Consider the following 11,539-nt stretch of genomic DNA (forward strand, 5'->3'; position numbering starts at 1 on the left):
AAGGGGCTGGTGGCAAATAGAGTGGAGAGGGTTCTTTCCTGTCAGACTCACAGCATGTTAGGAGCTGGAAGGCATCTTAGAGATTATCCATTTGGCCTTAAACATTTTTTATTGAGCACCTACTATGCCATGTGTTTTACTGCTAGGTACCAGTGATATATTTATTTATTTATTTTTTATTTTTTTGAGATGGAGTCTCGCTCTGTTGCCAGGCTGGAGTGCAGTGGCATGATCTTGGCTCCCATGTTCAAGTGATTCTCCTGCCTCAGCCTCCCGAGTAGCTGGGACTACAGGCATGCCCCACCACACCCAGCTAATTTTTGTATTTTTAGTAGAGACCAGATTTCACCATGTTGACCAGAATGGTCTCAATCTCTTGACTTCATGATCCACCCACTTCAGCCTCCCAAGGTGCTGGGATTACAGGGATTACACTCGTGAGCCACCGCGCCTGGACTTATTTATTTATTTACCCAAGAGGAAAATCCACTTAAAGAAAGCAAATAACTTGCCTAAGGGCATGTAGTAAGTGAGTGATGAAACTAAGACTAAACCTTGCCTCAGGTTGCCAACCCAGTGCCCCCTCTATGACACATGCTGCCTCTGTCCCATGGGCCTTCACTTACCTGTCTTTTAGCCTCCATCCCTGCTTCCCCATCTGAAGCTCTGTCCCTGGAGAACAGCAAGAGAGTAGGAGCATTTGGCTATCTGATCCACTTAGGGGTATCTGTCCAGATTATTCAAACGAGGGATCGGTTCACCAGGTGCATATTCCCTGCAAAATGCTGCTCATGATGCTCCACCAAGAGGCCCCATAAGGGAAGTGATTAAAAATGTGGATCTGAGGCTGGGTGTGGCAGCTCACGCCTGTAATCCCAGCACTTTGGGAGGCCGAGGTGGGCGGATCACGAGGTCAGGAGATCGAGACCATCCTGGCTAACATGGTGAAACCCCATCTCTACTAAAAATACAAAAAAAATTAGCCGAGCGAGGAGGCGGGAGCCTGTAGTCCCAGCTACTCGGTAGGCTGAGGCAGGAGAATGGCGTGAACCCAGGGGGCAGAGCTTGCAGTGAGCTGAGATGCGCCCCTGCACTCCAGCCTGGGCAACAGAGTGAGACTCCGTCTCAAAAAAAAAAAAAAAAAAAAAATGTGGATCTGAGGGCCGGGTGCGGTAGCTCATGCCTGTAATCCCAGCACTTTGGGAGGCCGAGGCAGGTGGATCACAAGGTCAGGAGATCAAGACCATCCTGGCTAAGATGGTGAAACCCTATCTCTATTAAAAATACAAAAAATTAGCCGGGTGTGGTGGCAGGCGCCTGTAGTCCCAGCTACTTGGGAGGCTGAGGCAGAAGAATGGCATGAACCCAGGAGACGGAGCCCAGACTTGGTGACAGTGGGAGACTCCGTCTGAAAAAACAGAAAACAATGTGGATCTGGCCCAGCACAGTGGCTCACTCCTGTAATCCCAACACTTTGGGAGGCCAAGGCAGGTGGATCACCAGAGGTCAGGAGTCGAGACCAGCCTGGCCAACATGGTGAAACCCCATCTCTATGATAATACAAAAATTATCCAGGCATAGTGGTGGGCACCTGTAATCCCAGCTACTCAGGAGGCTGAGGCAGGAGAATCACTTGAACCTGGGAGGCAGAGGTTGCAGTGAGCTGAAATCATGCCATCATGACATTGCACTCCAGCCTGGGCAACAAGCAACAAGAGTGAAACTCCATCTCAAAAAAAAAAAGAGCCCAACTGCCTGATTTGAATCTGGCTCAACAACTCTGTGCCTCAGTTTCCTCGTCTGTGAAATGGGGAGGATAGCATAGTTTCAACCCCTAAGGGTTCCTGTGAGGATTAAATGCATCATTGTACTTAAGTGCTTAGAACAGTATTTGGCCCACAGTATAAGCACTACATAAGTGTTTGCTTTTATATTTTATTTCTTAACTTCTCCAATCCAGTTGAGCCTATCTGGATTTGAGTGTGGGAATGAGTGGACAGGACTGTAATGGGGTGCAGAACTTTCCAATGCATCTCAGTGATTGGGGGATTCCCAGCAGCGTTTATCCTCAGTACTGGTCCAGATGGAATTATCGAGCTATTTGAAAAGGCTTCTACTCTGGGGTATGTGAGCATCTGAGCTGGGTGTCAGTGTGTTCCACTTGAACCCATTTCCTCTTCCTCTAGTGGGAAGGTCAGCTTGGGGTTAGACTGGATACAACCACCATCTTTCACTAAGAGGCTCCTGATTTTCTGAATTTCCATCCAGCTGGAAACATGATTATTTGATCTGGAGCTTTTAAGCGATCCTGAGGAGAGAAGAGAAACATCCCAAGGACCCAGGAGCCAATGGATGAGGAGGCAGGAGGACTGGGGCAGGAAGACAGTACAGGATTCTAAGGCCTGGAGGATGACCTCTTCCTGGAAATTCAGTCCCTGCCCTGGGAGGGGAGGGGCTGTTCCCAGCTAATGGTCAGCGGAGTCTAGGTACTCTCCTCATTGCTATTCCCCTAACCCCGATCCTGTGGTTTTCCCTGTCCTTTTTATTATTTTCTGCCTCCCCATAGAACCACAGATTGAAAATGTAACACAAACAAATGTCATGCTTGGAATCAGATCTGAAGTTATAAAAATACCTCACATTTACTTTAACTGTTTTTTCCATAAAGTTATAGGGTCTCATTGTAAAATGGTCAAATGCAAAAACAGAAATGCATATTTAATACACATATGTGAATATCAGTATGTGCTAATTATGTTATAGTAGTATATTAAAATACATATATTTGTATTGCTATCTAAATATACAGTTAACATTTGAACAACAGCAAGCCACTGACCCATGGCGCAGTTCAAAACCTGCGTATGGCCCTTCCTTCCTTCCTTCCTTCCTTCTTTCCTTCCTTCCTTTCTTTCCTTTTTTTTTTTTTTTGAGACAGGGCCTCCCTCTTTCACCCAGGCTGGAGTGCAGTGGCACGATTTTGACTCACTGCAGCCTTAGCCTCCTGGATTCAAGCAATTCTCCTACCTGTGCCTCCCCAGTAGCTGGGACTGCAAGGTGTGTGCCGCCATGCCTGACTAATTTTTGCATTTTTAGTAGAGACGGGGTTTCACTATGCTGGCCAGGCTGGTCTCAAACTCCTGACCTCAAGTGATCCATCCACCTTGGCCTCCCAAAGTGCTGCGGTTACAGGAGTGAGCCACCATGCCCGGCTTTTTCTTGAGACTGAATCTTGCTGTGTCACCCAGGCTGGTCTCTAACTCCTGAGCTCAAGCGATCCTCCCACCTCCACCTCAGCCTCCAGACTAGCTGGGACTACTCGAACTACTCGAACACCACCATGCTTGGCTTTTTTTTTTAATTTTGCCTTCTGTTGCTGCCTCTGAAAATAATTCACTTTTTTTCTTTTTCTTTTTAAGACAAGGTCTTATGTCGCCCAAGCTAGAGTGCAGTGGCATGATAACAGTTCACTGCAGCCTCGACCTCCTGGGCTCAAGCAGTCCTCCCACCTCTGAGTAGTTGGGACTACAGGTGCACACCACCACACTCAGCTAATTTTAATTTTTTGTAGAGAAGACGGTCTCACTATGTGGCCCAGGTTAGTCTCAAACCCTTGAGCTCAAGCAGTCCTCCCACCTCAGCCTCCCAAAGTGTTGGGATTACAGGTGTGAGCCACTGTGACTGGCCTGAAGATAATTCTTTAAAGTTACTTTAATTTTTACTTTTTTTTTTTTTTTTTTTTGAGAGGGAGCCTCGCTCTGTCACCCAGGCTGCAGTGCAGTGGCACGATCTCGGCTCACTGCAATCTCCGCCTCCCGGGTTCATGCCATTCTCCTGCCTCAGCCTCCTGAGTAGAGTAGCTGGGACTACATGCGCCCGCCACCACGCCCGGCCAATTTTTTATATTTTTAGTAGAGACGGGGTTTCATCGTGTTAGCCAGGATGGTCTCGATCTCCTGACCTCGTGATTCGCCCGCCTCAGCCTCCCAAAGTGCTGGGATTACAGGCTAATTTTTACATTTTAAAAAAATTTTTATTTATTTTTTGAGACAGAATCTCACCCTGTCACCCTGGCTGGAGTGCAATGGCATGATCTCAGCTCACTGCAACCTTCGCCTCCTGGGTTCAGCAATTCTTCTGTCTCATCCTCCTGAGTAGTTGGGACTACAGGTACATGCCACCATGCCCAGCAAAATTTTTGTATTTTTAGTAGAAGTGGGGTTTCACCATGTTGGTCAGGCTGGTCTTGAGCTCCTGACCTCAGGTGATCTACCTGCCTTGGCCTCTCAAAGTGCTGGGATTACAGGTGTGAGCCACCACGCCCGGCCACTTTAATTTTTTTAGACATGGAATCTCATGTTGTTGCCCAGACTGGAGTGCAGTGGCAAGATCATAGCTCATGGGAGTCTTAAACTCCTGGGCTCAAGCAATCCTCCCACCTCAGCCTCTTGAGTAGCTATGACTACAGGCATTGGAGCAACCATGCCTGGCTAATTTTTCAATTTTTTATAGAGATGGAGTCTTGCTATGATGCCTAGGTTGGTCTCAAACTCCTGGCCTCAAGTGATCCTCCTGCCTCTGCCTCCCAAGTAGCTGAGATAATAGATATGAGCTGCCATGCCCAGTGATTGTGTATAACTTTTTTTTTTTCTGAGACAGAGTCTCTCTCTGTTGCCCAGGCTGAAGTGCAACGGTGGTGATCCTGACTCACTGCAGCCTCTGCCTCCCAGGTTCAACCAATTCTCCTGCCTCAGCCTCCCGAGTAGCTGGGATTACAGGTGTGCACCACCATGCCCAGCTAATTTTTGTATTTTTAGTAGAGATGGGGTTTTGGCAAGTTGGCCAAGTGATCCACCTGCCTCAGTCTCCCAAAGAGCTGGGATTACAGGCGTGAGCCACCATGTCTGACCTTTTTTTTTTGAGAGGGAATTTCGCTCTGTCATCCAGGCTGTAGCGCAGTGGCACAATCTTGGCTCACCACAACCTCTGCCTCCTGGGTTCAAGTGATTCTCCTGCCTCAGCCTACCGAGTAGCTGGGATTACAGGCATGCGCCACCACACCTGGCTATTTTTGTATTTTTAGTAGAGACAGGGTTTCACCATGTCGGCCAGGCTAGTCATGAACTCCTGACCTCAGGTGATCTGCCCACCTTGGCCTCCAAAGTGCTGGGATTACAGGCGTGAGCCACCATGCGCCTGACCACGTATAACTTTTGACTCCGCAAAAACCTAGCTACTAATAGCCTACTGTTGACCTGAAGCCTTACCAATGAATAATATAAACAGCCAATTAATACATATTCCATAATATGTATGATATTATATATCCTTACAATAAAGTAGAGAAAAGAACATATATACACATATATATTTTTTTTCAAGACGGAGTCTTGCTCTGTCACCCAGGCTGGAGTGCGGTAGCATGATCTCAGCTCACTGTAACCTCCACCTCCCAGGTTCAAGCAATTCTCCTGCCTCAGCCTCCCGAGTAGCTGGGATTACAGGCACCCACCACCACACCCGGCTAATTTTTGTATTTTTAGTAGAGATGGGTTTCACCATGTTGGCTAGGCTGGTCTCGAACTCCTGACCTCGTGATCCATCCACCTCAGCCTCCCAAAGTGCTGGGATTACAGGCGTGAGCCACTGTGCCTGGTCAAGAACATGTTATTAAGAAAATCGGCCGGGCGCGGTGGCTCAAGCCTGTAATCCCAGCACTCTGGGAGGCCGAGGCGGGCGGATCACGAGGTCAGGAGATCGAGACCATCCTGGCTAACACGGTGAAACCCCGTCTCTACTAAAAAAAATACAAAAAACTAGCCGGGCGAGGTGGCGGGCGCCTGTAGTCCCAGCTATTCGGGAGGCTGAGGCAGGAGAATGGCGTAAACCCGGGAGGCGGAGCTTGAAGTGAGCTGAGATCCAGCCACTGCACTCCAGCCCGGGCGACAGAGCGAGACTCCGTCTCAAAAAAAAAAAAAAAAAAAAAAAGAAAATCATGGCCAGGTGCGGTGGCTCACGCCTGTAATCCCAGCACTTTGGGAGGCCAAGGCAGGCGGATCACAAGGTCAGGAGATTGAGATCATCCTAGCTAACATGGTGAAACCCCGTCTCTACTAAAAATACAAAAAAATTAGCCGGGCGTGGTGGCAGGCGCCTGTAGTCCCAGCTACTCAGGAGGCTGAGGCAGGAGAATGGTGTGAACCTGGGAGGCGGAGCTTGCAGTGAGCCAAGATCCCGCCACTGCACTCCAGCCTGGGCGACAGAGTGAGATTCCATCTCAAAAAAAAAAAAAAAAAGAAAATCATATGCCAGGCAAGGTGGCTCACGCCTGTAATCCCAGCTCTTTGGGAGGCCAAGGTGAGTGGATCACTCAAGGCCAGGAGTTCGCGACCGGCCAACATGACAAAACTGCGTCTCTACAAAAAATACCAAAAAAATTAGCTGGGCATGGTGGCTGATGCCTGTAATCCCAACTACTTGGGAGGCTGAGGCATCCGAATTGCTTGATCCCAGGAGGTAAAGGTTACAGTGTGCCACTGCCCTCAAGCCTGGAAAAAAGAGTGAGACTCTGTCTCAAAAAAGAAAAAGAAAATCATAAGGACTCTTATCATAAGGAAAATATATTTATTACTCATTAAGTGGAAGCAGATCATCATCATCATTGTCTTCATATTGAGTAGAATGAGTAGGAGGAAGAGGAAGGGTTGGTCTTAATATCTCAGTAGTGGCAGAAGTGGAAGAAAATCCTCACATAAGTTCACCTGTGCAGTTCAAGCCCATATTGTTCAAGAGTCAACTGTACTATAAATATACATATATGCATGTAGAAATATAAAAGGTAAAAAATGACAGGCTCCCTTAATCCTGCTCATCAGGCCGGGCACGGTGGCTCAAGCCTGTAATCCCAGCACTTTGGGAGGCCCAGACAGGCGGATCACGAGGTCAGGAGATCGAGACCATCCTGGCTAACCCAGTGAAACTCCGTCTCTACTAAATACAAAAAACTAGCCGGGCGAGGTGGCGGGCGCCTGTAGTCCCAGCTACTTGGGAGGCTGAGGCAGGAGAATGGCGTAAACCCGGGAGGCGAGCTTGCAGTGAGCTGAGATCCGGCCACTGCACTCCAGCCTGGGCGACAGAGCCAGACTCCGTCTCAAAAAATAAAAATAAAAAAAATAAAAAATCCTGCTCATCAGAGATTACTACTGTTAAATGTTTTGGGTCTAGACCAGCAGCAGATTTAATATCAAATCTTTTTTTTAGACAGTCTCACTCTGCTCACTCTGTCACTCAGGCTGGAGTGTAGTGGTGTGTTCTTAGCTCACTGCACCCTCTGCCTCGCGGATTGAAGCAATTCTTGCGCCTCGGCCTCCCAAGTAGCTGGGATTACAGGCATAAGCCACCACACCCAGTTCATTTTTGTATTTTTGCCATGATGAGCAGGCTGGTCTTGAACTCCTGTCTTCAAGTGATCCCCCTGCCTTGGCCTCCCAAAGTCCTGAGATTACAGACGCGAGCCACTACGCCTGGCCAGTCTTTTTTCTTTTCTTTTCTTTTCTTTTTTTTTTTAACAAAAATTGGATCATACCATTCATACTTTTCTGCAACTTGTTTTCTATATATCTTTTTTTCTTTCCTTAAAAGTCCACAGGAAGACTGTAACAGTCATTCATGCATCTCTGACATCTTTATATGATAATATGCTTGATATAGGACATGCTTTTTATTTTATTATTATTATTTTATTATACTTTAAGTTCTGGGATACATGTGCAGAATGTGCAGGTTACATAGGTATACACATAACACGGTGGTTTGCTGCACCCACCAACCCGTCATCTACATTAGGTATTTCTCCTAATGCTATCCCTCCCCTAGCCCCCCACCCCTCAACAGGACCCCGTGTGTGATGCTCTCCTCCCCGTGTCCGTGTGTTCATTGTTCAACTCCCACTATGAGTGAGAACATGCAGTGTTTGGTTTTCTGTTCTTGTGATAGTTTGCTGAGAATGATCATTTCCAGTTTCATCAATGTCCCTACAAAGGACTCACCCTTTTTTATGGCTGCATGGTAGTCCATGGTGTATATGTGCTATTATCATTAGTCTATATATATATATTTTTTGAGATGGAGTCTTGCTCTGTTGCCCAGGCTGGAGTGCAGTGGCGCAATCTTGGCTCACTGCAAGTTCCGCCTCCCGGGTTCACGCCATTCTCCTGCCTCAGCCTCCCGAGTAGCTGGGACTACAGCTACCCACCACCACGCCCGGCTAATTTTTTGTATTTTCAGTAGAGATGGGGTTTCACCATGTTAGCCAGGATGGTCTCAATCTCCTGACCTCATGATCCATCCACCCACCTTGGCCTCCTAAAGTGCTGGGATTACAGGTGTGAGCCACTGTGCCCAGCCAATTTTTTTTTTTTTTTTTTTTTTTTTGAGATGGAGTCTCGCTCTTGTCACACAGGCTAGAGTGCAATGGTGCAATCTCAGCTTACTGCAACCTCCACCTCTGGGTTCAAGCCATTCTCCTGCCTCAACCTCCCAAGTAGCTGGGATTACGGGCGCCCACCACCACGCCTGGCTAATTTTTGTATTTTTAGTAGAGACGGGGTTTCACCATGTTGACCAGGTTGGTCTCAAACTTCTGACCTCAGGTGATGTGCCCACCTCGACCTTCCAAAGTGCTGGGATTACAGGCGTGAGCCACCGCGCCCAGCCTCATGCTTTATTTTTTTTTGAGCCGGGCTCTTGCTATGTTGGACAGCCTGGAGTGCAGTGGCTATTCTCAAGTGAGATCATAGCTCACCATATCCTTGAAGTCCTGGACTAAAGCAATCCTCCTGCCTCAGCCTCCTCCCAGCCTCAGCCTCCTGAGTAGCTGGGATGTTAGGCATGCACCATCACACCCGGCCATTATTTATTTATTTATTTTTTGGGGTAGAGACAGAGTCTCACTATGTTGCCCAGGCTGGTCTCAAACTCTGGGCTCAAGGGATCTCTCACCTCGGCCTTCCAAAGTGTTGGGATTATAGGTGTAAGCCACTGCTCCTGGCCAAAACATGTTTTGTTTTGTTTTTTTAGACGGAGTCTCGCTCTATCGCCCAGGCTGGAGTGCAGTGGTGCAATCTCGGTTCACTGCAACCTCTGCCTCTCGGGTTCATGCCATTCTCCTGCCTCAGCCTCCCGAGTAGCTGGGACTACAGGTGCCCACCACTGCGCCCGGCTAATTTTTTGTATTTTTAGTAGAGATGGGGTTTCACCGTGTTAGTTAGGAGATAGTCTCCATCTCCTGACCTCATGATCCACCTGCCTTGGCCTCTCGAAGTGCTAGGATTAAAGACGTTAGCCACTGCGCCTGGCCCAAAACATGTTTTTTTTGTTTGTTTGTTTGTTTGTTTGTTTGTTTGTTTGTTTGTTTTTGAGACGGAGTCTCGCTCTGTAGCCCAGGCTGGAGTGCAGTGGCCGGATCTCAGCTCACTGCAAGCTCCGCCTCCCGGATTCACGCCATTCTCCGGCCTCAGCCTCCAGAGTAGCTGGGACTACAGGCGCCCGCCACCTCGCCCAGCTAGTTTTTTGTGTTTCTTTAGTAGAGACGGGGTTTCACCGTGTTCGCCAGGATGGTCTCGATCTCCTGACCTTGTGATCCGCCTGTCTCGGCCTCCCAAAGTGCTGGGATTACAGGCTTGAGCCACCGCGCCCGGCCCAAAACATGTTTTTTAATGACTGCCGTGCATCGTTAGGGTCTTCAAGGCTATCTGAGGCCTTCTCCTATTTGAGGCTAACAGAACTTCTGGAGGTAGTGAGGATTGATGTTACTGTTCCCATTTCACTGAGAAGGAACAAATTAGAACTGGCACTAGAACCTGGCTCTTCTGTCCTGTCTCATTTTCAAAGCTCTTTCAACCATCCTGTGCTGCCTCTATAAGTTTGTGATTCACATGAGGAAATAATGTGACTCAAGTTCATATTAGTCAGCCTTTATTGATCTGTTGATACTTAAAGTATTTCTTGTAAGAAGTAGAAAAGAAATAAAAAAGAAAACAGAAGAAGAAAAAAGAAAAAAGCAAAACAAAAAACAACCCAAAATAAATAAATAAATAAATAAAAAAGAATAAGCTCTCTGCCCTTGAAGAGTTTAGAATTAAGTAGGTATAATAGGCTGGGCATAGCCAGGCATGGTGGCTCATGCCTGTAATCCCAGCACTTTGGGAGGCTGAGGCAGGTGGATCACTTGAGGTCAGGAGTTCAAGACCAGCCTGGCCAACATGGTGAAACCCCATCCCTACTAAAAATACAAACATTAGCTGGGCGTGGTGGTGGGCCCCTGTAATCCCAGCTACTTGGGAGGCTGAGGCAGGAGAATCACTTGAACCTAGGAGGGAGAGGTTGCAGTGAGCTCTAGCCTGGGTGACAAGAGCAAAACTCCGTCTCAAAAAAAAAAAAAATGCGGCCGGGCGCGGTGGCTCAAGCCTGTAATCCCAGCACTTTGGGAGGCCGAGACGGGCGGATCACGAGGTCAGGAGATCGAGACCATCCTGGCTAACACGGTGAAACCCCGTCTCTACTAAAAATACAAGAAAAATTAGCCGGGCGAGGTGGCGGGCGCCTGTAGTCCCAGCTACTCGGGAGGCTGAGGCAGGAGAATGGCGTGAACCCGGGAGGCGGAGCTTGCAGTGAGCCGAGATCGCGCCACTGCACTCCAGCCTGGGGCACAGAGCAAGACTCCGTCTCAAAAAAAAAAAAAAAAAAAAAAAAAATGCTGGGTATAGTGGCTCATGCCTGTAATTGTAGCACATTGGGAGGCTAAGGCCACGGAGGATCACTTGAGCTCAGGAGTTCGAGACCAGCCTGGGCATCATAGTGAGACCTCGTTTCTATCTTAAAAAAAAAAAAAATTGTAGATATAATAAAATACATTGGGAAAAAGTCCTAGAATGCTTGCTAAACAACAGGTAAATGAACACTGATAGCTAAGGTGTAAGTAAGAGGAACTGAGTACTGTGACGAATAATTTTTTTTTTTTTTTTTTTTTTTTTAGACAGAGTCTTGCTCTGTCAACCAGGCTGCAGTGCAGTGGCAGGATCTCAGCTCACTGTAACCTTCGCTTCCCAGGTTCAAGAGATCCTCTCAAGTAGCTGGGACTACAGGCCCCCAACACTACACTGGCTAATTTTTGTATTTTCAGTAGAGATGGGGTTTCGCCATGTTGGCCAGGGTGGTCTCGAGCTCCTGACCTGACGTGATCCACCTGCCTCGGCCTCCCAAAGTGTTGGGATTACAGGCGTGAGCCACCGCGCCCGGCCTTCTTTTCTTTCTTTTTACAAAAATAATCTTCCCTTCTAGATTCTTAACTCATAAAAGAGCTCTATGATGATGCAGAAAGATGAATTATCCAGTAGAGTTCATCAGCGACAAGCTGATAACCACTTTTGAGCTTAATCCTTTGGTAGAGGAAGGAAAGAGACAGCTGAATCTGTGTTTGGGGAAGTGGTTAGTACTTACAAAACATAAGCCATTAAAGACTGTGAAATATCCCAAGAAA

Source organism: Macaca fascicularis, chromosome 11 (genome assembly GCF_037993035.2).
Source record: "Macaca fascicularis isolate 582-1 chromosome 11, T2T-MFA8v1.1".
NCBI lineage: Eukaryota > Metazoa > Chordata > Mammalia > Primates > Cercopithecidae > Macaca > Macaca fascicularis.